Here is a 25,589-nt window from a genome sequence, read left to right on the forward strand (position 1 = left end):
TTTCACCTGAATTGTACAATCAAGGGCTAAAAACGCGTTTAAAGCAATGAAAAGTTCATTTAGGATCTCACACCTTAACTAAATGTTGTAGACTCAAACTTTTTGCTGTCATTAGTGTATTTTAGCAACTTGAAGATGATTCCAGCATTCATTTCATTGTGCTTTTGCTCATTTTGAAGATTTTGACAGTTTAACCTGAAGTGTACAATCGGCCTGATAATGCATTTAAAGCAATACAAAGTTCATTTTGGCTCTCACACCTTAACTAAATGTTGTAGACTCAAACTTTTTGCTGTCATTAGTGTATTTTAGCAACTTGAAGATGATTCCAGCATTAATTTCATTGTGCTTTTGCTCATTTTGAAGAATTTGACAGTTTCACCTGAAGTGTACAATCGGCCTGATAATGCATTTAAAGCAATACAAAGTTCATTTTGGCTCTCACACCTTAACTAAATGTTGTAGACTCAAACTTTTTGCTGTCATTAGTGTATTTTAGCAACTTGAAGATGATTCCAGCATTCATTTCATTGTGCTTTTGCTCATTTTGAAGATTTTGACAGTTTCACCTGAAGTGTACAATCGGCCTGATAATGCATTTAAAGCAATACAAAGTTCATTTTGGCTCTCACACCTTAACTAAATGTTGTAGACTCAAACTTTTTGCTGTCATTAGTGTATTTTAGCATATTGAAGATGATTCCAGCATTAATTTCATTGTGCTTTTGCTCATTTTTAAGATTTTGACAGTTTCACCTGAAGTGTACTATCGGGCTGAAAATGCATTTAAAGCAATACAAAGTTCATTTTGGCTCTCACACCTTAACTAAATGTTGTAGACTCAAACTTTTTGCTGTCATTAGTGTATTTTAGCAACTTGAAGATGATTCCAGCATTAATTTCATTGTGCTTTTGCTCATTTTGAAGATTTTGACAGTTTCACCTGAAGTGTACAATCAGGTGCTGAAAACGCGTTTACAGCAATACAAAGTTCATTTTGGCTCTCACACCTTAACTAAATGTTGTAGACTCAAACTTTTTGCTGTCATTAGTGTATTTTAGCAACTTGAAGATGATTCCAGCATTAATTTCATTGTGCTTTTGCTCATTTTGAAGATTTTGACAGTTTCACCTGAATTGTACAATCAAGGGCTGAAAACGCGTTTAAAGCAATGAAAAGTTCATTTAGGATCTCACACCTTAACTAAATGTTGTAGACTCAAACTTTTTGCTGTCATTAGTGTATTTTAGCAACTTGAAGATGATTCCAGCATTAATTTCATTGTGCTTTTGCTCATTTTGAAGATTTTGACAGTTTCACCTGAAGTGTACAATCGGCCTGATAATGCATTTAAAGCAATACAAAGTTCATTTTGGCTCTCACACCTTAACTAAATGTTGTAGACTCAAACTTTTTGCTGTCATTAGTGTATTTTAGCATATTGAAGATGATTCCAGCATTAATTTCATTGTGCTTTTGCTCATTTTGAAGATTTTGACACTTTCACCTGAAGTGTCCAATCCGGCTGAAAATGCATTTAAAGCAATACAAAGTTCATTTTGGCTCTCACACCTTAACTAAATGTTGTAGACTAAAACTTTTTGCTGTCATTAGTGTATTTTAGCAACTTGAAGATGATTCCAGCATTAATTTCATTGTGCTTTTGCTCATTTTAAAGATTTTGACAGTTTCACCTGAAGTGTACTATCGGGCTGAAAATGCATTTAAAGCAATATAAAGTTCATTTTGGCTCTCACACCTTAACTAAATGTTGTAGACTCAAACTTTTTGCTGTCATTAGTGTATTTTAGCAACTTGAAGATGATTCCAGCATTAATTTCATTGTGTTTTTGCTCATTTTGAAGATTTTGACAGTTTCACCTGAAGTGTACAATCGGCCTGATAATGCATTTAAAGCAATACAAAGTTCATTTTGGCTCTCACACCTTAACTAAATGTTGTAGACTCAAACTTTTTGCTGTCATTAGTGTATTTTAGCATATTGAAGATGATTCCAGCATTAATTTCATTGTGCTTTTGCTCATTTTGAAGATTTTGACACTTTCACCTGAAGTGTCCAATCCGGCTGAAAATGCATTTAAAGCAATACAAAGTTCATTTTGGCTCTCACACCTTAACTAAATGTTGTAGACTAAAACTTTTTGCTGTCATTAGTGTATTTTAGCAACTTGAAGATGATTCCAGCATTAATTTCATTGTGCTTTTGCTCATTTTAAAGATTTTGACAGTTTCACCTGAAGTGTACTATCGGGCTGAAAATGCATTTAAAGCAATATAAAGTTCATTTTGGCTCTCACACCTTAACTAAATGTTGTAGACTCAAACTTTTTGCTGTCATTAGTGTATTTTAGCAACTTGAAGATGATTCCAGCATTAATTTCATTGTGCTTTTGCTCATTTTGAAGATTTTGACATTTTCACCTGAAGTGTACAATCAGGTGCTGAAAACGCGTTTAAAGCAATACAAAGTTCATTTTGGCTCTCACACCTTAACTAAATGTTGTTGACTAAAACTTTTTGCTGTCATTAGTGTATTTTAGCAACTTGAAGATGATTCCAACATTAATTTCATTGTGCTTTTGCTCATTTTGAAGATTTTGACAGTTTCACCTGAAGTGTACTATCGGGCTGAAAATGCATTTAAAGCAATACAAAGTTCATTTTGGCTCTCACACCTTAACTAAATGTTGTAGACTCAAACTTTTTGCTGTCATTAGTGTATTTTAGCAACTTGAAGATGATTCCAGCATTAATTTCATTGTGCTTTTGCTCATTTTGAAGATTTTGACAGTTTCACCTGAAGTGTACATTCAGGTGCTGAAAACGCGTTTACAGCAATACAAAGTTCATTTTGGCTCTCACACCTTAACTAAATGTTGTAGACTCAAACTTTTTGCTGTCATTAGTGTATTTTAGCAACTTGAAGATGATTCCAGCATTATTTCATTGTGCTTTTGCTCATTTTGAAGATTTTGACAGTTTCACCTGAAGTGTACTATCGGGCTGAAAATAAATTTTAAAGCAATACAAAGTTCATTTTGGCTCTCACACCTTAACTAAATGTTGTAGACTCAAACTTTTTGCTGTCATTAGTGTATTTTAGCAACTTGAAGATGATTCCAGCATTAATTTCATTGTGCTTTTGCTCATTTTGAAGATTTTGACAGTTTCACCTGAAGTGTACAATCAGGGGCTGAAAACGCGTTTAAAGCAATGCAAAGGTAATTTAGGCTCTCACACCTTAACTAAATGTTGTAGACTCAAACTTGTTGCTGTCATTAGTGTATTTTAGCAACTTGAAGATGATTCCAGCATTAATTTCATTGTGCTTTTGCTCATTTTGAAGATTTTGACAGTTTCACCTGAAGTGTACAATCGGGCTGAAAATGAATTTTAAAGCAATACAAAGTTAATTTTGGCTCTCACACCTTAACTAAATGTTGTAGACTCAAACTTTTTGCTGTCATTAGTGTATTTTAGCAACTTGAAGATGATTCCAGCATTAATTTCATTGTGCTTTTGCACATTTTGAAGATTTTGACATTTTCACCTGAAGTGTACAATCAGGTGCTGAAAACGCGTTTACAGCAATACAAAGTTCATTTTGGCTCTCACACCTTAACTAAATGTTGTAGACTAAAACTTTTTGCTGTCATTAGTGTATTTTAGCAACTTGAAGATGATTCCAGCATTAATTTCATTGTGCTTTTGCTCATTTTGAAGATTTTGACAGTTTCACCTGAAGTGTACTATCGGGCTGAAAATGCATTTAAAGCAATATAAAGTTCATTTTGGCTCTCACACCTTAACTAAATGTTGTAGACTCAAACTTTTTGCTGTCATTAGTGTATTTTAGCATATTGAAGATGATTCCAGCATTAATTTCATTGTGCTTTTGCTCATTTTGAAGATTTTGACACTTTCACCTGAAGTGTACTATCGGGCTGAAAATGCATTTAAAGCAATACAAAGTTCATTTTGGCTCTCACACCTTAACTAAATGTTGTAGACTCAATTTTTTTGCTGTCATTAGTGTATTTTAGCAACTTGAAGATGATTCCAACATTAATTTCATTGTGCTTTTGCTCATTTTGAAGATTTTGACAGTTTCACCTGAAGTGTACTATCGGGCTGAAAATGCATTTAAAGCAATACAAAGTTCATTTTGGCTCTCACACCTTAACTAAATGTTGTAGACTCAAACTTTTTGCTGTCATTAGTGTATTTTAGCAACTTGAAGATGATTCCAGCATTAATTTCATTGTGCTTTTGCTCATTTTGAAGATTTTGACAGTTTCACCTGAAGTGTATAATCAGGGGCTGAAAACGCGTCTAAAACAATGCAAAGGTAATTTAGGCTCTCACACCTTAACTAAATGTTGTAGACTCAAACTTGTTGCTGTCATTAGTGTATTTTAGCAACTTGAAGATGATTCCAGCATTAATTTCATTGTGCTTTTTCTCATTTTGAAGATTTTGACACTTTCACCTGAAGTGTCCAATCGGGCTGAAAATGCATTTAAAGCAATACAAAGTTCATTTTGGCTCTCACACCTTAACTAAATGTTGTAGACTCAAACTTTTTGCTGTCATTAGTGTATTTTAGCAACTTGAAGATGATTCCAGCATTAATTTCATTGTGCTTTTGCTCATTTTGAAGATTTTGACAGTTTCACCTGAAGTGTACATTCAGGTGCTGAAAACGCGTTTACAGCAATACAAAGTTCATTTTGGCTCTCACACCTTAACTAAATGTTGTAGACTCAAACTTTTTGCTGTCATTAGTGTATTTTAGCAACTTGAAGATGATTCCAGCATTAATTTCATTGTGCTTTTGCTCATTTTGAAGATTTTGACAGTTTCACCTGAATTGTACAATCAAGGGCTGAAAACGCGTTTAAAGCAATGAAAAGTTCATTTAGGATCTCAAACCTTAACTAAATGTTGTAGACTCAAACTTTTTGCTGTCATTAGTGTATTTTAGCAACTTGAAGATGATTCCAGCATTCATTTCATTGTGCTTTTGCTCATTTTGAAGATTTTGACAGTTTCACCTGAAGTGTACAATCGGCCTGATAATGCATTTAAAGCAATACAAAGTTCATTTTGGCTCTCACACCTTAACTAAATGTTGTAGACTCAAACTTTTTGCTGTCATTAGTGTATTTTAGCATATTGAAGATGATTCCAGCATTAATTTCATTGTGCTTTTGCTCATTTTGAAGATTTTGACACTTTCACCTGAAGTGTCCAATCCGGCTGAAAATGCATTTAAAGCAATACAAAGTTCATTTTGGCTCTCACACCTTAACTAAATGTTGTAGACTAAAACTTTTTGCTGTCATTAGTGTATTTTAGCAACTTGAAGATGATTCCAGCATTAATTTCATTGTGCTTTTGCTCATTTTAAAGATTTTGACAGTTTCACCTGAAGTGTACTATCGGGCTGAAAATGCATTTAAAGCAATATAAAGTTCATTTTGGCTCTCACACCTTAACTAAATGTTGTAGACTCAAACTTTTTGCTGTCATTAGTGTATTTTAGCAACTTGAAGATGATTCCAGCATTAATTTCATTGTGCTTTTGCTCATTTTGAAGATTTTGACAGTTTCACCTGAAGTGTACAATCGGCCTGATAATGCATTTAAAGCAATACAAAGTTCATTTTGGCTCTCACACCTTAACTAAATGTTGTAGACTCAAACTTTTTGCTGTCATTAGTGTATTTTAGCATATTGAAGATGATTCCAGCATTAATTTCATTGTGCTTTTGCTCATTTTGAAGATTTTGACACTTTCACCTGAAGTGTCCAATCCGGCTGAAAATGCATTTAAAGCAATACAAAGTTCATTTTGGCTCTCACACCTTAACTAAATGTTGTAGACTAAAACTTTTTGCTGTCATTAGTGTATTTTAGCAACTTGAAGATGATTCCAGCATTAATTTCATTGTGCTTTTGCTCATTTTAAAGATTTTGACAGTTTCACCTGAAGTGTACTATCGGGCTGAAAATGCATTTAAAGCAATATAAAGTTCATTTTGGCTCTCACACCTTAACTAAATGTTGTAGACTCAAACTTTTTGCTGTCATTAGTGTATTTTAGCAACTTGAAGATGATTCCAGCATTAATTTCATTGTGCTTTTTTTCATTTTGAAGATTTTGACAGTTTCACCTGAAGTGTACTATCGGGCTGAAAATGCATTTAAAGCAATACAAAGTTCATTTTGGCTCTCACACCTTAACTAAATGTTGTAGACTCAAACTTTTTGCTGTCATTAGTGTATTTTAGCAACTTGAAGATGATTCCAGCATTATTTCATTGTGCTTTTGCTCATTTTGAAGATTTTGACAGTTTCACCTGAAGTGTACTATCGGGCTGAAAATGCATTTAAAGCAATACAAAGTTCATTTTGGCTCTCACACCTTAACTAAATGTTGTAGACTCAATTTTTTTGCTGTCATTAGTGTATTTTAGCAACTTGAAGATGATTCCAACATTAATTTCATTGTGCTTTTGCTCATTTTGAAGATTTTGACAGTTTCACCTGAAGTGTACTATCGGGCTGAAAATGCATTTAAAGCAATACAAAGTTCATTTTGGCTCTCACACCTTAACTAAATGTTGTAGACTCAAACTTTTTGCTGTCATTAGTGTATTTTAGCAACTTGAAGATGATTCCAGCATTAATTTCATTGTGCTTTTGCTCATTTTGAAGATTTTGACAGTTTCACCTGAAGTGTACTATCGGGCTGAAAATGCATTTAAAGCAATACAAAGTTCATTTTGGCTCTCACACCTTAACTAAATGTTGTAGACTCAAACTTTTTGCTGTCATTAGTGTATTTTAGCAACTTGAAGATGATTCCAGCATTAATTTCATTGTGCTTTTGCTCATTTTGAAGATTTTGACAGTTTTACCTGAAGTGTACAATCGGGCTGAAAATGCATTTAAAGCAATACAAAGTTCATTTAGGCTCTCACACCTCAACTAAATGTTGTAGACTCAAACTTTTTGCTGTCATTAGTGTATTTTAGCAACTTGAAGATGATTCCAACATTAATTTCATTGTGCTTTTGCTCATTTTGAAGATTTTGACAGTTTCACCTGAAGTGTACAATCGGGCTGAAAATAAATTTTAAAGCAATACAAAGTTCATTTTGGCTCTCACACCTTAACTAAATATTGTAGACTCAAACTTTTTGCTGTCATTAGTGTATTTTAGCAACTTGAAGATGATTCCAGCATTAATTTCATTGTGCTTTTGCTCATTTTGAAGATTTTGACAGTTTCACCTGAAGTGTACAATCAGGGGCTGAAAACGCGTTTAAAGCATTACAAAGTTAATTTAGGCTCTCACACCTTAACTAAATGTTGTAGACTCAAACTTGTTGCTGTCATTAGTGTATTTTAGCAACTTGAAGATGATTCCAGCATTAATTTCATTGTGCTTTTGCTCATTTTGAAGATTTTGACAGTTTCACCTGAATTGTACAATCAAGGGCTAAAAACGCGTTTAAAGCAATGAAAAGTTCATTTAGGATCTCACACCTTAACTAAATGTTGTAGACTCAAACTTTTTGCTGTCATTAGTGTATTTTAGCAACTTGAAGATGATTCCAGCATTCATTTCATTGTGCTTTTGCTCATTTTGAAGATTTTGACAGTTTAACCTGAAGTGTACAATCGGCCTGATAATGCATTTAAAGCAATACAAAGTTCATTTTGGCTCTCACACCTTAACTAAATGTTGTAGACTCAAACTTTTTGCTGTCATTAGTGTATTTTAGCAACTTGAAGATGATTCCAGCATTAATTTCATTGTGCTTTTGCTCATTTTGAAGAATTTGACAGTTTCACCTGAAGTGTACAATCGGCCTGTTAATGCATTTAAAGCAATACAAAGTTCATTTTGGCTCTCACACCTTAACTAAATGTTGTAGACTAAAACTTTTTGCTGTCATTAGTGTATTTTAGCAACTTGAAGATGATTCCAGCATTAATTTCATTGTGCTTTTGCTCATTTTAAAGATTTTGACAGTTTCACCTGAAGTGTACTATCGGGCTGAAAATGCATTTAAAGCAATATAAAGTTCATTTTGGCTCTCACACCTTAACTAAATGTTGTAGACTCAAACTTTTTGCTGTCATTAGTGTATTTTAGCAACTTGAAGATGATTCCAGCATTAATTTCATTGTGCTTTTGCTCATTTTGAAGATTTTGACATTTTCACCTGAAGTGTACAATCAGGTGCTGAAAACGCGTTTAAAGCAATACAAAGTTCATTTTGGCTCTCACACCTTAACTAAATGTTGTTGACTAAAACTTTTTGCTGTCATTAGTGTATTTTAGCAACTTGAAGATGATTCCAACATTAATTTCATTGTGCTTTTGCTCATTTTGAAGATTTTGACAGTTTCACCTGAAGTGTACTATCGGGCTGAAAATGCATTTAAAGCAATACAAAGTTCATTTTGGCTCTCACACCTTAACTAAATGTTGTAGACTCAAACTTTTTGCTGTCATTAGTGTATTTTAGCAACTTGAAGATGATTCCAGCATTAATTTCATTGTGCTTTTGCTCATTTTGAAGATTTTGACAGTTTCACCTGAAGTGTACATTCAGGTGCTGAAAACGCGTTTACAGCAATACAAAGTTCATTTTGGCTCTCACACCTTAACTAAATGTTGTAGACTCAAACTTTTTGCTGTCATTAGTGTATTTTAGCAACTTGAAGATGATTCCAGCATTATTTCATTGTGCTTTTGCTCATTTTGAAGATTTTGACAGTTTCACCTGAAGTGTACTATCGGGCTGAAAATGCATTTAAAGCAATACAAAGTTCATTTTGGCTCTCACACCTTAACTAAATGTTGTAGACTCAAACTTTTTGCTGTCATTAGTGTATTTTAGCAACTTGAAGATGATTCCAGCATTAATTTCATTGTGCTTTTGCTCATTTTGAAGATTTTGACAGTTTCACCTGAAGTGTACAATCAGGGGCTGAAAACGCGTTTAAAGCAATGCAAAGGTAATTTAGGCTCTCACACCTTAACTAAATGTTGTAGACTCAAACTTGTTGCTGTCATTAGTGTATTTTAGCAACTTGAAGATGATTCCAGCATTAATTTCATTGTGCTTTTGCTCATTTTGAAGATTTTGACAGTTTCACCTGAAGTGTACAATCGGGCTGAAAATGAATTTTAAAGCAATACAAAGTTAATTTTGGCTCTCACACCTTAACTAAATGTTGTAGACTCAAACTTTTTGCTGTCATTAGTGTATTTTAGCAACTTGAAGATGATTCCAGCATTAATTTCATTGTGCTTTTGCACATTTTGAAGATTTTGACATTTTCACCTGAAGTGTACAATCAGGTGCTGAAAACGCGTTTACAGCAATACAAAGTTCATTTTGGCAAACACCTTAACTAAATGTTGTAGACTAAAACTTTTTGCTGTCATTAGTGTATTTTAGCAACTTGAAGATGATTCCAGCATTAATTTCATTGTGCTTTTGCTCATTTTGAAGATTTTGACAGTTTCACCTGAAGTGTACTATCGGGCTGAAAATGCATTTAAAGCAATATAAAGTTCATTTTGGCTCTCACACCTTAACTAAATGTTGTAGACTCAAACTTTTTGCTGTCATTAGTGTATTTTAGCATATTGAAGATGATTCCAGCATTAATTTCATTGTGCTTTTGCTCATTTTGAAGATTTTGACACTTTCACCTGAAGTGTACTATCGGGCTGAAAATGCATTTAAAGCAATACAAAGTTCATTTTGGCTCTCACACCTTAACTAAATGTTGTAGACTCAATTTTTTTGCTGTCATTAGTGTATTTTAGCAACTTGAAGATGATTCCAACATTAATTTCATTGTGCTTTTGCTCATTTTGAAGATTTTGACAGTTTCACCTGAAGTGTACTATCGGGCTGAAAATGCATTTAAAGCAATACAAAGTTCATTTTGGCTCTCACACCTTAACTAAATGTTGTAGACTCAAACTTTTTGCTGTCATTAGTGTATTTTAGCAACTTGAAGATGATTCCAGCATTAATTTCATTGTGCTTTTGCTCATTTTGAAGATTTTGACAGTTTCACCTGAAGTGTATAATCAGGGGCTGAAAACGCGTCTAAAACAATGCAAAGGTAATTTAGGCTCTCACACCTTAACTAAATGTTGTAGACTCAAACTTGTTGCTGTCATTAGTGTATTTTAGCAACTTGAAGATGATTCCAGCATTAATTTCATTGTGCTTTTTCTCATTTTGAAGATTTTGACACTTTCACCTGAAGTGTCCAATCGGGCTGAAAATGCATTTAAAGCAATACAAAGTTCATTTTGGCTCTCACACCTTAACTAAATGTTGTAGACTCAAACTTTTTGCTGTCATTAGTGTATTTTAGCAACTTGAAGATGATTCCAGCATTAATTTCATTGTGCTTTTGCTCATTTTGAAGATTTTGACAGTTTCACCTGAAGTGTACATTCAGGTGCTGAAAACGCGTTTACAGCAATACAAAGTTCATTTTGGCTCTCACACCTTAACTAAATGTTGTAGACTCAAACTTTTTGCTGTCATTAGTGTATTTTAGCAACTTGAAGATGATTCCAGCATTAATTTCATTGTGCTTTTGCTCATTTTGAAGATTTTGACAGTTTCACCTGAATTGTACAATCAAGGGCTGAAAACGCGTTTAAAGCAATGAAAAGTTCATTTAGGATCTCAAACCTTAACTAAATGTTGTAGACTCAAACTTTTTGCTGTCATTAGTGTATTTTAGCAACTTGAAGATGATTCCAGCATTCATTTCATTGTGCTTTTGCTCATTTTGAAGATTTTGACAGTTTCACCTGAAGTGTACAATCGGCCTGATAATGCATTTAAAGCAATACAAAGTTCATTTTGGCTCTCACACCTTAACTAAATGTTGTAGACTCAAACTTTTTGCTGTCATTAGTGTATTTTAGCATATTGAAGATGATTCCAGCATTAATTTCATTGTGCTTTTGCTCATTTTGAAGATTTTGACACTTTCACCTGAAGTGTCCAATCCGGCTGAAAATGCATTTAAAGCAATACAAAGTTCATTTTGGCTCTCACACCTTAACTAAATGTTGTAGACTAAAACTTTTTGCTGTCATTAGTGTATTTTAGCAACTTGAAGATGATTCCAGCATTAATTTCATTGTGCTTTTGCTCATTTTAAAGATTTTGACAGTTTCACCTGAAGTGTACTATCGGGCTGAAAATGCATTTAAAGCAATATAAAGTTCATTTTGGCTCTCACACCTTAACTAAATGTTGTAGACTCAAACTTTTTGCTGTCATTAGTGTATTTTAGCAACTTGAAGATGATTCCAGCATTAATTTCATTGTGCTTTTGCTCATTTTGAAGATTTTGACAGTTTCACCTGAAGTGTACAATCGGCCTGATAATGCATTTAAAGCAATACAAAGTTCATTTTGGCTCTCACACCTTAACTAAATGTTGTAGACTCAAACTTTTTGCTGTCATTAGTGTATTTTAGCATATTGAAGATGATTCCAGCATTAATTTCATTGTGCTTTTGCTCATTTTGAAGATTTTGACACTTTCACCTGAAGTGTCCAATCCGGCTGAAAATGCATTTAAAGCAATACAAAGTTCATTTTGGCTCTCACACCTTAACTAAATGTTGTAGACTAAAACTTTTTGCTGTCATTAGTGTATTTTAGCAACTTGAAGATGATTCCAGCATTAATTTCATTGTGCTTTTGCTCATTTTAAAGATTTTGACAGTTTCACCTGAAGTGTACTATCGGGCTGAAAATGCATTTAAAGCAATATAAAGTTCATTTTGGCTCTCACACCTTAACTAAATGTTGTAGACTCAAACTTTTTGCTGTCATTAGTGTATTTTAGCAACTTGAAGATGATTCCAGCATTAATTTCATTGTGCTTTTTTTCATTTTGAAGATTTTGACAGTTTCACCTGAAGTGTACTATCGGGCTGAAAATGCATTTAAAGCAATACAAAGTTCATTTTGGCTCTCACACCTTAACTAAATGTTGTAGACTCAAACTTTTTGCTGTCATTAGTGTATTTTAGCAACTTGAAGATGATTCCAGCATTATTTCATTGTGCTTTTGCTCATTTTGAAGATTTTGACAGTTTCACCTGAAGTGTACTATCGGGCTGAAAATGCATTTAAAGCAATACAAAGTTCATTTTGGCTCTCACACCTTAACTAAATGTTGTAGACTCAATTTTTTTGCTGTCATTAGTGTATTTTAGCAACTTGAAGATGATTCCAACATTAATTTCATTGTGCTTTTGCTCATTTTGAAGATTTTGACAGTTTCACCTGAAGTGTACTATCGGGCTGAAAATGCATTTAAAGCAATACAAAGTTCATTTTGGCTCTCACACCTTAACTAAATGTTGTAGACTCAAACTTTTTGCTGTCATTAGTGTATTTTAGCAACTTGAAGATGATTCCAGCATTAATTTCATTGTGCTTTTGCTCATTTTGAAGATTTTGACAGTTTCACCTGAAGTGTACTATCGGGCTGAAAATGCATTTAAAGCAATACAAAGTTCATTTTGGCTCTCACACCTTAACTAAATGTTGTAGACTCAAACTTTTTGCTGTCATTAGTGTATTTTAGCAACTTGAAGATGATTCCAGCATTAATTTCATTGTGCTTTTGCTCATTTTGAAGATTTTGACAGTTTTACCTGAAGTGTACAATCGGGCTGAAAATGCATTTAAAGCAATACAAAGTTCATTTAGGCTCTCACACCTCAACTAAATGTTGTAGACTCAAACTTTTTGCTGTCATTAGTGTATTTTAGCAACTTGAAGATGATTCCAACATTAATTTCATTGTGCTTTTGCTCATTTTGAAGATTTTGACAGTTTCACCTGAAGTGTACAATCGGGCTGAAAATAAATTTTAAAGCAATACAAAGTTCATTTTGGCTCTCACACCTTAACTAAATATTGTAGACTCAAACTTTTTGCTGTCATTAGTGTATTTTAGCAACTTGAAGATGATTCCAGCATTAATTTCATTGTGCTTTTGCTCATTTTGAAGATTTTGACAGTTTCACCTGAAGTGTACAATCAGGGGCTGAAAACGCGTTTAAAGCATTACAAAGTTAATTTAGGCTCTCACACCTTAACTAAATGTTGTAGACTCAAACTTGTTGCTGTCATTAGTGTATTTTAGCAACTTGAAGATGATTCCAGCATTAATTTCATTGTGCTTTTGCTCATTTTGAAGATTTTGACAGTTTCACCTGAATTGTACAATCAAGGGCTAAAAACGCGTTTAAAGCAATGAAAAGTTCATTTAGGATCTCACACCTTAACTAAATGTTGTAGACTCAAACTTTTTGCTGTCATTAGTGTATTTTAGCAACTTGAAGATGATTCCAGCATTCATTTCATTGTGCTTTTGCTCATTTTGAAGATTTTGACAGTTTAACCTGAAGTGTACAATCGGCCTGATAATGCATTTAAAGCAATACAAAGTTCATTTTGGCTCTCACACCTTAACTAAATGTTGTAGACTCAAACTTTTTGCTGTCATTAGTGTATTTTAGCAACTTGAAGATGATTCCAGCATTAATTTCATTGTGCTTTTGCTCATTTTGAAGAATTTGACAGTTTCACCTGAAGTGTACAATCGGCCTGATAATGCATTTAAAGCAATACAAAGTTCATTTTGGCTCTCACACCTTAACTAAATGTTGTAGACTCAAACTTTTTGCTGTCATTAGTGTATTTTAGCAACTTGAAGATGATTCCAACATTAATTTCATTGTGCTTTTGCTCATTTTGAAGATTTTGACAGTTTCACCTGAAGTGTACAATCGGGCTGAAAATAAATTTTAAAGCAATACAAAGTTCATTTTGGCTCTCACACCTTAACTAAATATTGTAGACTCAAACTTTTTGCTGTCATTAGTGTATTTTAGCAACTTGAAGATGATTCCAGCATTAATTTCATTGTGCTTTTGCTCATTTTGAAGATTTTGACAGTTTCACCTGAAGTGTACAATCAGGGGCTGAAAACGCGTTTAAAGCATTACAAAGTTAATTTAGGCTCTCACACCTTAACTAAATGTTGTAGACTCAAACTTGTTGCTGTCATTAGTGTATTTTAGCAACTTGAAGATGATTCCAGCATTAATTTCATTGTGCTTTTGCTCATTTTGAAGATTTTGACAGTTTCACCTGAATTGTACAATCAAGGGCTAAAAACGCGTTTAAAGCAATGAAAAGTTCATTTAGGATCTCACACCTTAACTAAATGTTGTAGACTCAAACTTTTTGCTGTCATTAGTGTATTTTAGCAACTTGAAGATGATTCCAGCATTCATTTCATTGTGCTTTTGCTCATTTTGAAGATTTTGACAGTTTAACCTGAAGTGTACAATCGGCCTGATAATGCATTTAAAGCAATACAAAGTTCATTTTGGCTCTCACACCTTAACTAAATGTTGTAGACTCAAACTTTTTGCTGTCATTAGTGTATTTTAGCAACTTGAAGATGATTCCAGCATTAATTTCATTGTGCTTTTGCTCATTTTGAAGAATTTGACAGTTTCACCTGAAGTGTACAATCGGCCTGATAATGCATTTAAAGCAATACAAAGTTCATTTTGGCTCTCACACCTTAACTAAATGTTGTAGACTCAAACTTTTTGCTGTCATTAGTGTATTTTAGCAACTTGAAGATGATTCCAGCATTCATTTCATTGTGCTTTTGCTCATTTTGAAGATTTTGACAGTTTCACCTGAAGTGTACAATCGGCCTGATAATGCATTTAAAGCAATACAAAGTTCATTTTGGCTCTCACACCTTAACTAAATGTTGTAGACTCAAACTTTTTGCTGTCATTAGTGTATTTTAGCATATTGAAGATGATTCCAGCATTAATTTCATTGTGCTTTTGCTCATTTTTAAGATTTTGACAGTTTCACCTGAAGTGTACTATCGGGCTGAAAATGCATTTAAAGCAATACAAAGTTCATTTTGGCTCTCACACCTTAACTAAATGTTGTAGACTCAAACTTTTTGCTGTCATTAGTGTATTTTAGCAACTTGAAGATGATTCCAGCATTAATTTCATTGTGCTTTTGCTCATTTTGAAGATTTTGACAGTTTCACCTGAAGTGTACATTCAGGTGCTGAAAACGCGTTTACAGCAATACAAAGTTCATTTTGGCTCTCACACCTTAACTAAATGTTGTAGACTCAAACTTTTTGCTGTCATTAGTGTATTTTAGCAACTTGAAGATGATTCCAGCATTAATTTCATTGTGCTTTTGCTCATTTTGAAGATTTTGACAGTTTCACCTGAATTGTACAATCAAGGGCTGAAAACGCGTTTAAAGCAATGAAAAGTTCATTTAGGATCTCACACCTTAACTAAATGTTGTAGACTCAAACTTTTTGCTGTCATTAGTGTATTTTAGCAACTTGAAGATGATTCCAGCATTCATTTCATTGTGCTTTTGCTCATTTTGAAGATTTTGACAGTTTCACCTGAAGTGTACAATCGGCCTGATAATGCATTTAAAGCAATACAAAGTTCATTTTGGCTCTCACACCTTAACTAAATGTTGTAGACTCAAACTTTTTGCTGTCATTAGTGTATTTTAGCATATTGAAGATGATTCCAGCATTAATTTCATTGTGCTTTTGCTCATTTTGAAGATTTTGACACTTTCACCTGAAGTGTCCAATCCGGCTGAAAATGCATTTAAAGCAATACAAAGTTCATTTTGGCTCTCACACCTTAACTAAATGTTGTAGACTAAAACTTTTTGCTGTCATTAGTGTATTTTAGCAACTTGAAGATGATTCCAGCATTAATTTCATTGTGCTTTTGCTCATTTTAAAGATTTTGACAGTTTCACCTGAAGTGTACTATCGGGCTGAAAATGCATTTAAAGCAATATAAAGTTCATTTTGGCTCTCACACCTTAACTAAATGTTGTAGACTCAAACTTTTTGCTGTCATTAGTGTATTTTAGCAACTTGAAGATGATTCCAGCATTAATTTCATTGTGCTTTTGCTCATTTTGAAGATTTTGACAGTTTCACCTGAAGTGTACAATCGGCCTGATAATGCATTTAAAGCAATACAAAGTTCATTTTGGCTCTCACACCTTAACTAAATGTTGTAGACTCAAACTTTTTGCTGTCATTAGTGTATTTTAGCATATTGAAGATGATTCCAGCATTAATTTCATTGTGCTTTTGCTCATTTTGAAGATTTTGACACTTTCACCTGAAGTGTCCAATCCGGCTGAAAATGCATTTAAAGCAATACAAAGTTCATTTTGGCTCTCACACCTTAACTAAATGTTGTAGACTAAAACTTTTTGCTCTCATTAGTGTATTTTAGCAACTTGAAGATGATTCCAGCATTAATTTCATTGTGCTTTTGCTCATTTTAAAGATTTTGACAGTTTCACCTGAAGTGTACTATCGGGCTGAAAATGCATTTAAAGCAATACAAAGTTCATTTTGGCTCTCACACCTTAACTAAATGTTGTAGACTCAAACTTTTTGCTGTCATTAGTGTATTTTAGCAACTTGAAGATGATTCCAGCATTATTTCATTGTGCTTTTGCTCATTTTGAAGATTTTGACAGTTTCACCTGAAGTGTACTATCGGGCTGAAAATGCATTTAAAGCAATACAAAGTTCATTTTGGCTCTCACACCTTAACTAAATGTTGTAGACTCAATTTTTTTGCTGTCATTAGTGTATTTTAGCAACTTGAAGATGATTCCAACATTAATTTCATTGTGCTTTTGCTCATTTTGAAGATTTTGACAGTTTCACCTGAAGTGTACTATCGGGCTGAAAATGCATTTAAAGCAATACAAAGTTCATTTTGGCTCTCACACCTTAACTAAATGTTGTAGACTCAAACTTTTTGCTGTCATTAGTGTATTTTAGCAACTTGAAGATGATTCCAGCATTAATTTCATTGTGCTTTTGCTCATTTTGAAGATTTTGACAGTTTCACCTGAAGTGTACTATCGGGCTGAAAATGCATTTAAAGCAATACAAAGTTCATTTTGGCTCTCACACCTTAACTAAATGTTGTAGACTCAAACTTTTTGCTGTCATTAGTGTATTTTAGCAACTTGAAGATGATTCCAGCATTAATTTCATTGTGCTTTTGCTCATTTTGAAGATTTTGACAGTTTTACCTGAAGTGTACAATCGGGCTGAAAATGCATTTAAAGCAATACAAAGTTCATTTAGGCTCTCACACCTCAACTAAATGTTGTAGACTCAAACTTTTTGCTGTCATTAGTGTATTTTAGCAACTTGAAGATGATTCCAACATTAATTTCATTGTGCTTTTGCTCATTTTGAAGATTTTGACAGTTTCACCTGAAGTGTACAATCGGGCTGAAAATAAATTTTAAAGCAATACAAAGTTCATTTTGGCTCTCACACCTTAACTAAATATTGTAGACTCAAACTTTTTGCTGTCATTAGTGTATTTTAGCAACTTGAAGATGATTCCAGCATTAATTTCATTGTGCTTTTGCTCATTTTGAAGATTTTGACAGTTTCACCTGAAGTGTACAATCAGGGGCTGAAAACGCGTTTAAAGCATTACAAAGTTAATTTAGGCTCTCACACCTTAACTAAATGTTGTAGACTCAAACTTGTTGCTGTCATTAGTGTATTTTAGCAACTTGAAGATGATTCCAGCATTAATTTCATTGTGCTTTTGCTCATTTTGAAGATTTTGACAGTTTCACCTGAATTGTACAATCAAGGGCTAAAAACGCGTTTAAAGCAATGAAAAGTTCATTTAGGATCTCACACCTTAACTAAATGTTGTAGACTCAAACTTTTTGCTGTCATTAGTGTATTTTAGCAACTTGAAGATGATTCCAGCATTCATTTCATTGTGCTTTTGCTCATTTTGAAGATTTTGACAGTTTAACCTGAAGTGTACAATCGGCCTGATAATGCATTTAAAGCAATACAAAGTTCATTTTGGCTCTCACACCTTAACTAAATGTTGTAGACTCAAACTTTTTGCTGTCATTAGTGTATTTTAGCAACTTGAAGATGATTCCAGCATTAATTTCATTGTGCTTTTGCTCATTTTGAAGAATTTGACAGTTTCACCTGAAGTGTACAATCGGCCTGATAATGCATTTAAAGCAATACAAAGTTCATTTTGGCTCTCACACCTTAACTAAATGTTGTAGACTCAAACTTTTTGCTGTCATTAGTGTATTTTAGCAACTTGAAGATGATTCCAGCATTCATTTCATTGTGCTTTTGCTCATTTTGAAGATTTTGACAGTTTCACCTGAAGTGTACAATCGGCCTGATAATGCATTTAAAGCAATACAAAGTTCATTTTGGCTCTCACACCTTAACTAAATGTTGTAGACTCAAACTTTTTGCTGTCATTAGTGTATTTTAGCATATTGAAGATGATTCCAGCATTAATTTCATTGTGCTTTTGCTCATTTTTAAGATTTTGACAGTTTCACCTGAAGTGTACTATCGGGCTGAAAATGCATTTAAAGCAATACAAAGTTCATTTTGGCTCTCACACCTTAACTAAATGTTGTAGACTCAAACTTTTTGCTGTCATTAGTGTATTTTAGCAACTTGAAGATGATTCCAGCATTAATTTCATTGTGCTTTTGCTCATTTTGAAGATTTTGACAGTTTCACCTGAAGTGTACATTCAGGTGCTGAAAACGCGTTTACAGCAATACAAAGTTCATTTTGGCTCTCACACCTTAACTAAATGTTGTAGACTCAAACTTTTTGCTGTCATTAGTGTATTTTAGCAACTTGAAGATGATTCCAGCATTAATTTCATTGTGCTTTTGCTCATTTTGAAGATTTTGACAGTTTCACCTGAATTGTACAATCAAGGGCTGAAAACGCGTTTAAAGCAATGAAAAGTTCATTTAGGATCTCACACCTTAACTAAATGTTGTAGACTCAAACTTTTTGCTGTCATTAGTGTATTTTAGCAACTTGAAGATGATTCCAGCATTCATTTCATTGTGCTTTTGCTCATTTTGAAGATTTTGACAGTTTCACCTGAAGTGTACAATCGGCCTGATAATGCATTTAAAGCAATACAAAGTTCATTTTGGCTCTCACACCTTAACTAAATGTTGTAGACTCAAACTTTTTGCTGTCATTAGTGTATTTTAGCATATTGAAGATGATTCCAGCATTAATTTCATTGTGCTTTTGCTCATTTTGAAGATTTTGACACTTTCACCTGAAGTGTCCAATCCGGCTGAAAATGCATTTAAAGCAATACAAAGTTCATTTTGGCTCTCACACCTTAACTAAATGTTGTAGACTAAAACTTTTTGCTGTCATTAGTGTATTTTAGCAACTTGAAGATGATTCCAGCATTAATTTCATTGTGCTTTTGCTCATTTTAAAGATTTTGACAGTTTCACCTGAAGTGTACTATCGGGCTGAAAATGCATTTAAAGCAATATAAAGTTCATTTTGGCTCTCACACCTTAACTAAATGTTGTAGACTCAAACTTTTTGCTGTCATTAGTGTATTTTAGCAACTTGAAGATGATTCCAGCATTAATTTCATTGTGCTTTTGCTCATTTTGAAGATTTTGACAGTTTCACCTGAAGTGTACAATCGGCCTGATAATGCATTTAAAGCAATACAAAGTTCATTTTGGCTCTCACACCTTAACTAAATGTTGTAGACTCAAACTTTTTGCTGTCATTAGTGTATTTTAGCATATTGAAGATGATTCCAGCATTAATTTCATTGTGCTTTTGCTCATTTTGAAGATTTTGACACTTTCACCTGAAGTGTCCAATCCGGCTGAAAATGCATTTAAAGCAATACAAAGTTCATTTTGGCTCTCACACCTTAACTAAATGTTGTAGACTAAAACTTTTTGCTGTCATTAGTGTATTTTAGCAACTTGAAGATGATTCCAGCATTAATTTCATTGTGCTTTTGCTCATTTTAAAGATTTTGACAGTTTCACCTGAAGTGTACTATCGGGCTGAAAATGCATTTAAAGCAATATAAAGTTCATTTTGGCTCTCACACCTTAACTAAATGTTGTAGACTCAAACTTTTTGCTGTCATTAGTGTATTTTAGCAACTTGAAGATGATTCCAGCATTAATTTCATTGTGCTTTTGCTCATTTTGAAGATTTTGACATTTTCACCTGAAGTGTACAATCAGGTGCTGAAAACGCGTTTAAAGCAATACAAAGTTCATTTTGGCTCTCACACCTTAACTAAATGTTGTTGACTAAAACTTTTTGCTGTCATTAGTGTATTTTAGCAACTTGAAGATGATTCCAACATTAATTTCATTGTGCTTTTGCTCATTTTGAAGATTTTGACAGTTTCACCTGAAGTGTACTATCGGGCTGAAAATGCATTTAAAGCAATACAAAGTTCATTTTGGCTCTCACACCTTAACTAAATGTTGTAGACTCAAACTTTTTGCTGTCATTAGTGTATTTTAGCAACTTGAAGATGATTCCAGCATTAATTTCATTGTGCTTTTGCTCATTTTGAAGATTTTGACAGTTTCACCTGAAGTGTACATTCAGGTGCTGAAAACGCGTTTACAGCAATACAAAGTTCATTTTGGCTCTCACACCTTAACTAAATGTTGTAGACTCAAACTTTTTGCTGTCATTAGTGTATTTTAGCAACTTGAAGATGATTCCAGCATTATTTCATTGTGCTTTTGCTCATTTTGAAGATTTTGACAGTTTCACCTGAAGTGTACTATCGGGCTGAAAATGCATTTAAAGCAATACAAAGTTCATTTTGGCTCTCACACCTTAACTAAATGTTGTAGACTCAAACTTTTTGCTGTCATTAGTGTATTTTAGCAACTTGAAGATGATTCCAGCATTAATTTCATTGTGCTTTTGCTCATTTTGAAGATTTTGACAGTTTCACCTGAAGTGTACAATCAGGGGCTGAAAACGCGTTTAAAGCAATGCAAAGGTAATTTAGGCTCTCACACCTTAACTAAATGTTGTAGACTCAAACTTGTTGCTGTCATTAGTGTATTTTAGCAACTTGAAGATGATTCCAGCATTAATTTCATTGTGCTTTTGCTCATTTTGAAGATTTTGACAGTTTCACCTGAAGTGTACAATCGGGCTGAAAATGAATTATAAAGCAATACAAAGTTAATTTTGGCTCTCACACCTTAACTAAATGTTGTAGACTCAAACTTTTTGCTGTCATTAGTGTATTTTAGCAACTTGAAGATGATTCCAGCATTAATTTCATTGTGCTTTTGCACATTTTGAAGATTTTGACATTTTCACCTGAAGTGTACAATCAGGTGCTGAAAACGCGTTTACAGCAATACAAAGTTCATTTTGGCTCTCACACCTTAACTAAATGTTGTAGACTAAAACTTTTTGCTGTCATTAGTGTATTTTAGCAACTTGAAGATGATTCCAGCATTAATTTCATTGTGCTTTTGCTCATTTTGAAGATTTTGACAGTTTCACCTGAAGTGTACTATCGGGCTGAAAATGCATTTAAAGCAATATAAAGTTCATTTTGGCTCTCACACCTTAACTAAATGTTGTAGACTCAAACTTTTTGCTGTCATTAGTGTATTTTAGCATATTGAAGATGATTCCAGCATTAATTTCATTGTGCTTTTGCTCATTTTTAAGATTTTGACACTTTCACCTGAAGTGTACTATCGGGCTGAAAATGCATTTAAAGCAATACAAAGTTCATTTTGGCTCTCACACCTTAACTAAATGTTGTAGACTCAAACTTTTTGCTGTCATTAGTGTATTTTAGCAACTTGAAGATGATTCCAGCATTAATTTCATTGTGCTTTTGCTCATTTTGAAGATTTTGACAGTTTCACCTGAAGTGTACATTCAGGTGCTGAAAACGCGTTTACAGCAATACAAAGTTCATTTTGGCTCTCACACCTTAACTAAATGTTGTAGACTCAAACTTTTTGCTGTCATTAGTGTATTTTAGCAACTTGAAGATGATTCCAGCATTAATTTCATTGTGCTTTTGCTCATTTTGAAGATTTTGACAGTTTCACCTGAATTGTACAATCAAGGGCTGAAAACGCGTTTAAAGCAATGAAAAGTTCATTTAGGATCTCACACCTTAACTAAATGTTGTAGACTCAAACTTTTTGCTGTCATTAGTGTATTTTAGCAACTTGAAGATGATTCCAGCATTCATTTCATTGTGCTTTTGCTCATTTTGAAGATTTTGACAGTTTCACCTGAAGTGTACAATCGGCCTGATAATGCATTTAAAGCAATACAAAGTTCATTTTGGCTCTCACACCTTAACTAAATGTTGTAGACTCAAACTTTTTGCTGTCATTAGTGTATTTTAGCATATTGAAGATGATTCCAGCATTAATTTCATTGTGCTTTTGCTCATTTTGAAGATTTTGACACTTTCACCTGAAGTGTCCAATCCGGCTGAAAATGCATTTAAAGCAATACAAAGTTCATTTTGGCTCTCACACCTTAACTAAATGTTGTAGACTAAAACTTTTTGCTGTCATTAGTGTATTTTAGCAACTTGAAGATGATTCCAGCATTAATTTCATTGTGCTTTTGCTCATTTTAAAGATTTTGACAGTTTCACCTGAAGTGTACTATCGGGCTGAAAATGCATTTAAAGCAATATAAAGTTCATTTTGGCTCTCACACCTTAACTAAATGTTGTAGACTCAAACTTTTTGCTGTCATTAGTGTATTTTAGCAACTTGAAGATGATTCCAGCATTAATTTCATTGTGCTTTTGCTCATTTTGAAGATTTTGACAGTTTCACCTGAAGTGTACAATCGGCCTGATAATGCATTTAAAGCAATACAAAGTTCATTTTGGCTCTCACACCTTAACTAAATGTTGTAGACTCAAACTTTTTGCTGTCATTAGTGTATTTTAGCATATTGAAGATGATTCCAGCATTAATTTCATTGTGCTTTTGCTCATTTTGAAGATTTTGACACTTTCACCTGAAGTGTCCAATCCGGCTGAAAATGCATTTAAAGCAATACAAAGTTCATTTTGGCTCTCACACCTTAAATAAATGTTGTAGACTAAAACTTTTTGCTGTCATTAGTGTATTTTAGCAACTTGAAGATGATTCCAGCATTAATTTCATTGTGCTTTTGCTCATTTTAAAGATTTTGACAGTTTCACCTGAAGTGTACTATCGGGCTGAAAATGCATTTAAAGCAATATAAAGTTCATTTTGGCTCTCACACCTTAACTAAATGTTGTAGACTCAAACTTTTTGCTGTCATTAGTGTATTTTAGCAACTTGAAGATGATTCCAGCATTAATTTCATTGTGCTTTTGCTCATTTTGAAGATTTTGACATTTTCACCTGAAGTGTACAATCAGGTGCTGAAAACGCGTTTAAAGCAATACAAAGTTCATTTTGGCTCTCACACCTTAACTAAATGTTGTTGACTAAAACTTTTTGCTGTCATTAGTGTATTTTAGCAACTTGAAGATGATTCCAACATTAATTTCATTGTGCTTTTGCTCATTTTGAAGATTTTGACAGTTTCACCTGAAGTGTACTATCGGGCTGAAAATGCATTTAAAGCAATACAAAGTTCATTTTGGCTCTCACACCTTAACTAAATGTTGTAGACTCAAACTTTTTGCTGTCATTAGTGTATTTTAGCAACTTGAAGATGATTCCAGCATTAATTTCATTGTGCTTTTGCTCATTTTGAAGATTTTGACAGTTTCACCTGAAGTGTACATTCAGGTGCTGAAAACGCGTTTACAGCAATACAAAGTTCATTTTGGCTCTCACACCTTAACTAAATGTTGTAGACTCAAACTTTTTGCTGTCATTAGTGTATTTTAGCAACTTGAAGATGATTCCAGCATTATTTCATTGTGCTTTTGCTCATTTTGAAGATTTTGACAGTTTCACCTGAAGTGTACTATCGGGCTGAAAATGCATTTAAAGCAATACAAAGTTCATTTTGGCTCTCACACCTTAACTAAATGTTGTAGACTCAAACTTTTTGCTGTCATTAGTGTATTTTAGCAACTTGAAGATGATTCCAGCATTAATTTCATTGTGCTTTTGCTCATTTTGAAGATTTTGACAGTTTCACCTGAAGTGTACAATCAGGGGCTGAAAACGCGTTTAAAGCAATGCAAAGGTAATTTAGGCTCTCACACCTTAACTAAATGTTGTAGACTCAAACTTGTTGCTGTCATTAGTGTATTTTAGCAACTTGAAGATGATTCCAGCATTAATTTCATTGTGCTTTTGCTCATTTTGAAGATTTTGACAGTTTCACCTGAAGTGTACAATCGGGCTGAAAATGAATTATAAAGCAATACAAAGTTAATTTTGGCTCTCACACCTTAACTAAATGTTGTAGACTCAAACTTTTTGCTGTCATTAGTGTATTTTAGCAACTTGAAGATGATTCCAGCATTAATTTCATTGTGCTTTTGCACATTTTGAAGATTTTGACATTTTCACCTGAAGTGTACAATCAGGTGCTGAAAACGCGTTTACAGCAATACAAAGTTCATTTTGGCTCTCACACCTTAACTAAATGTTGTAGACTAAAACTTTTTGCTGTCATTAGTGTATTTTAGCAACTTGAAGATGATTCCAGCATTAATTTCATTGTGCTTTTGCTCATTTTGAAGATTTTGACAGTTTCACCTGAAGTGTACTATCGGGCTGAAAATGCATTTAAAGCAATATAAAGTTCATTTTGGCTCTCACACCTTAACTAAATGTTGTAGACTCAAACTTTTTGCTGTCATTAGTGTATTTTAGCATATTGAAGATGATTCCAGCATTAATTTCATTGTGCTTTTGCTCATTTTGAAGATTTTGACACTTTCACCTGAAGTGTACTATCGGGCTGAAAATGCATTTAAAGCAATACAAAGTTCATTTTGGCTCTCACACCTTAACTAAATGTTGTAGACTCTATTTTTTTGCTGTCATTAGTGTATTTTAGCAACTTGAAGATGATTCCAACATTAATTTCATTGTGCTTTTGCTCATTTTGAAGATTTTGACAGTTTCACCTGAAGTGTACTATCGGGCTGAAAATGCATTTAAAGCAATACAAAGTTCATTTTGGCTCTCACACCTTAACTAAATGTTGTAGACTCAAACTTTTTGCTGTCATTAGTGTATTTTAGCAACTTGAAGATGATTCCAGCATTAATTTCATTGTGCTTTTGCTCATTTTGAAGATTTTGACAGTTTCACCTGAAGTGTATAATCAGGGGCTGAAAACGCGTCTAAAACAATGCAAAGGTAATTTAGGCTCTCACACCTTAACTAAATGTTGTAGACTCAAACTTGTTGCTGTCATTAGTGTATTTTAGCAACTTGAAGATGATTCCAGCATTAATTTCATTGTGCTTTTTCTCATTTTGAAGATTTTGACACTTTCACCTGAAGTGTCCAATCGGGCTGAAAATGCATTTAAAGCAATACAAAGTTCATTTTGGCTCTCACACCTTAAC

This window comes from Leptonotus elevatus, unplaced genomic scaffold (assembly GCF_054856555.1).
Source record: "Leptonotus elevatus isolate MCC_2025b unplaced genomic scaffold, RoL_Lele_1.0 HiC_scaffold_24, whole genome shotgun sequence".
In the NCBI taxonomy this organism is placed as follows: domain Eukaryota; kingdom Metazoa; phylum Chordata; class Actinopteri; order Syngnathiformes; family Syngnathidae; genus Leptonotus; species Leptonotus elevatus.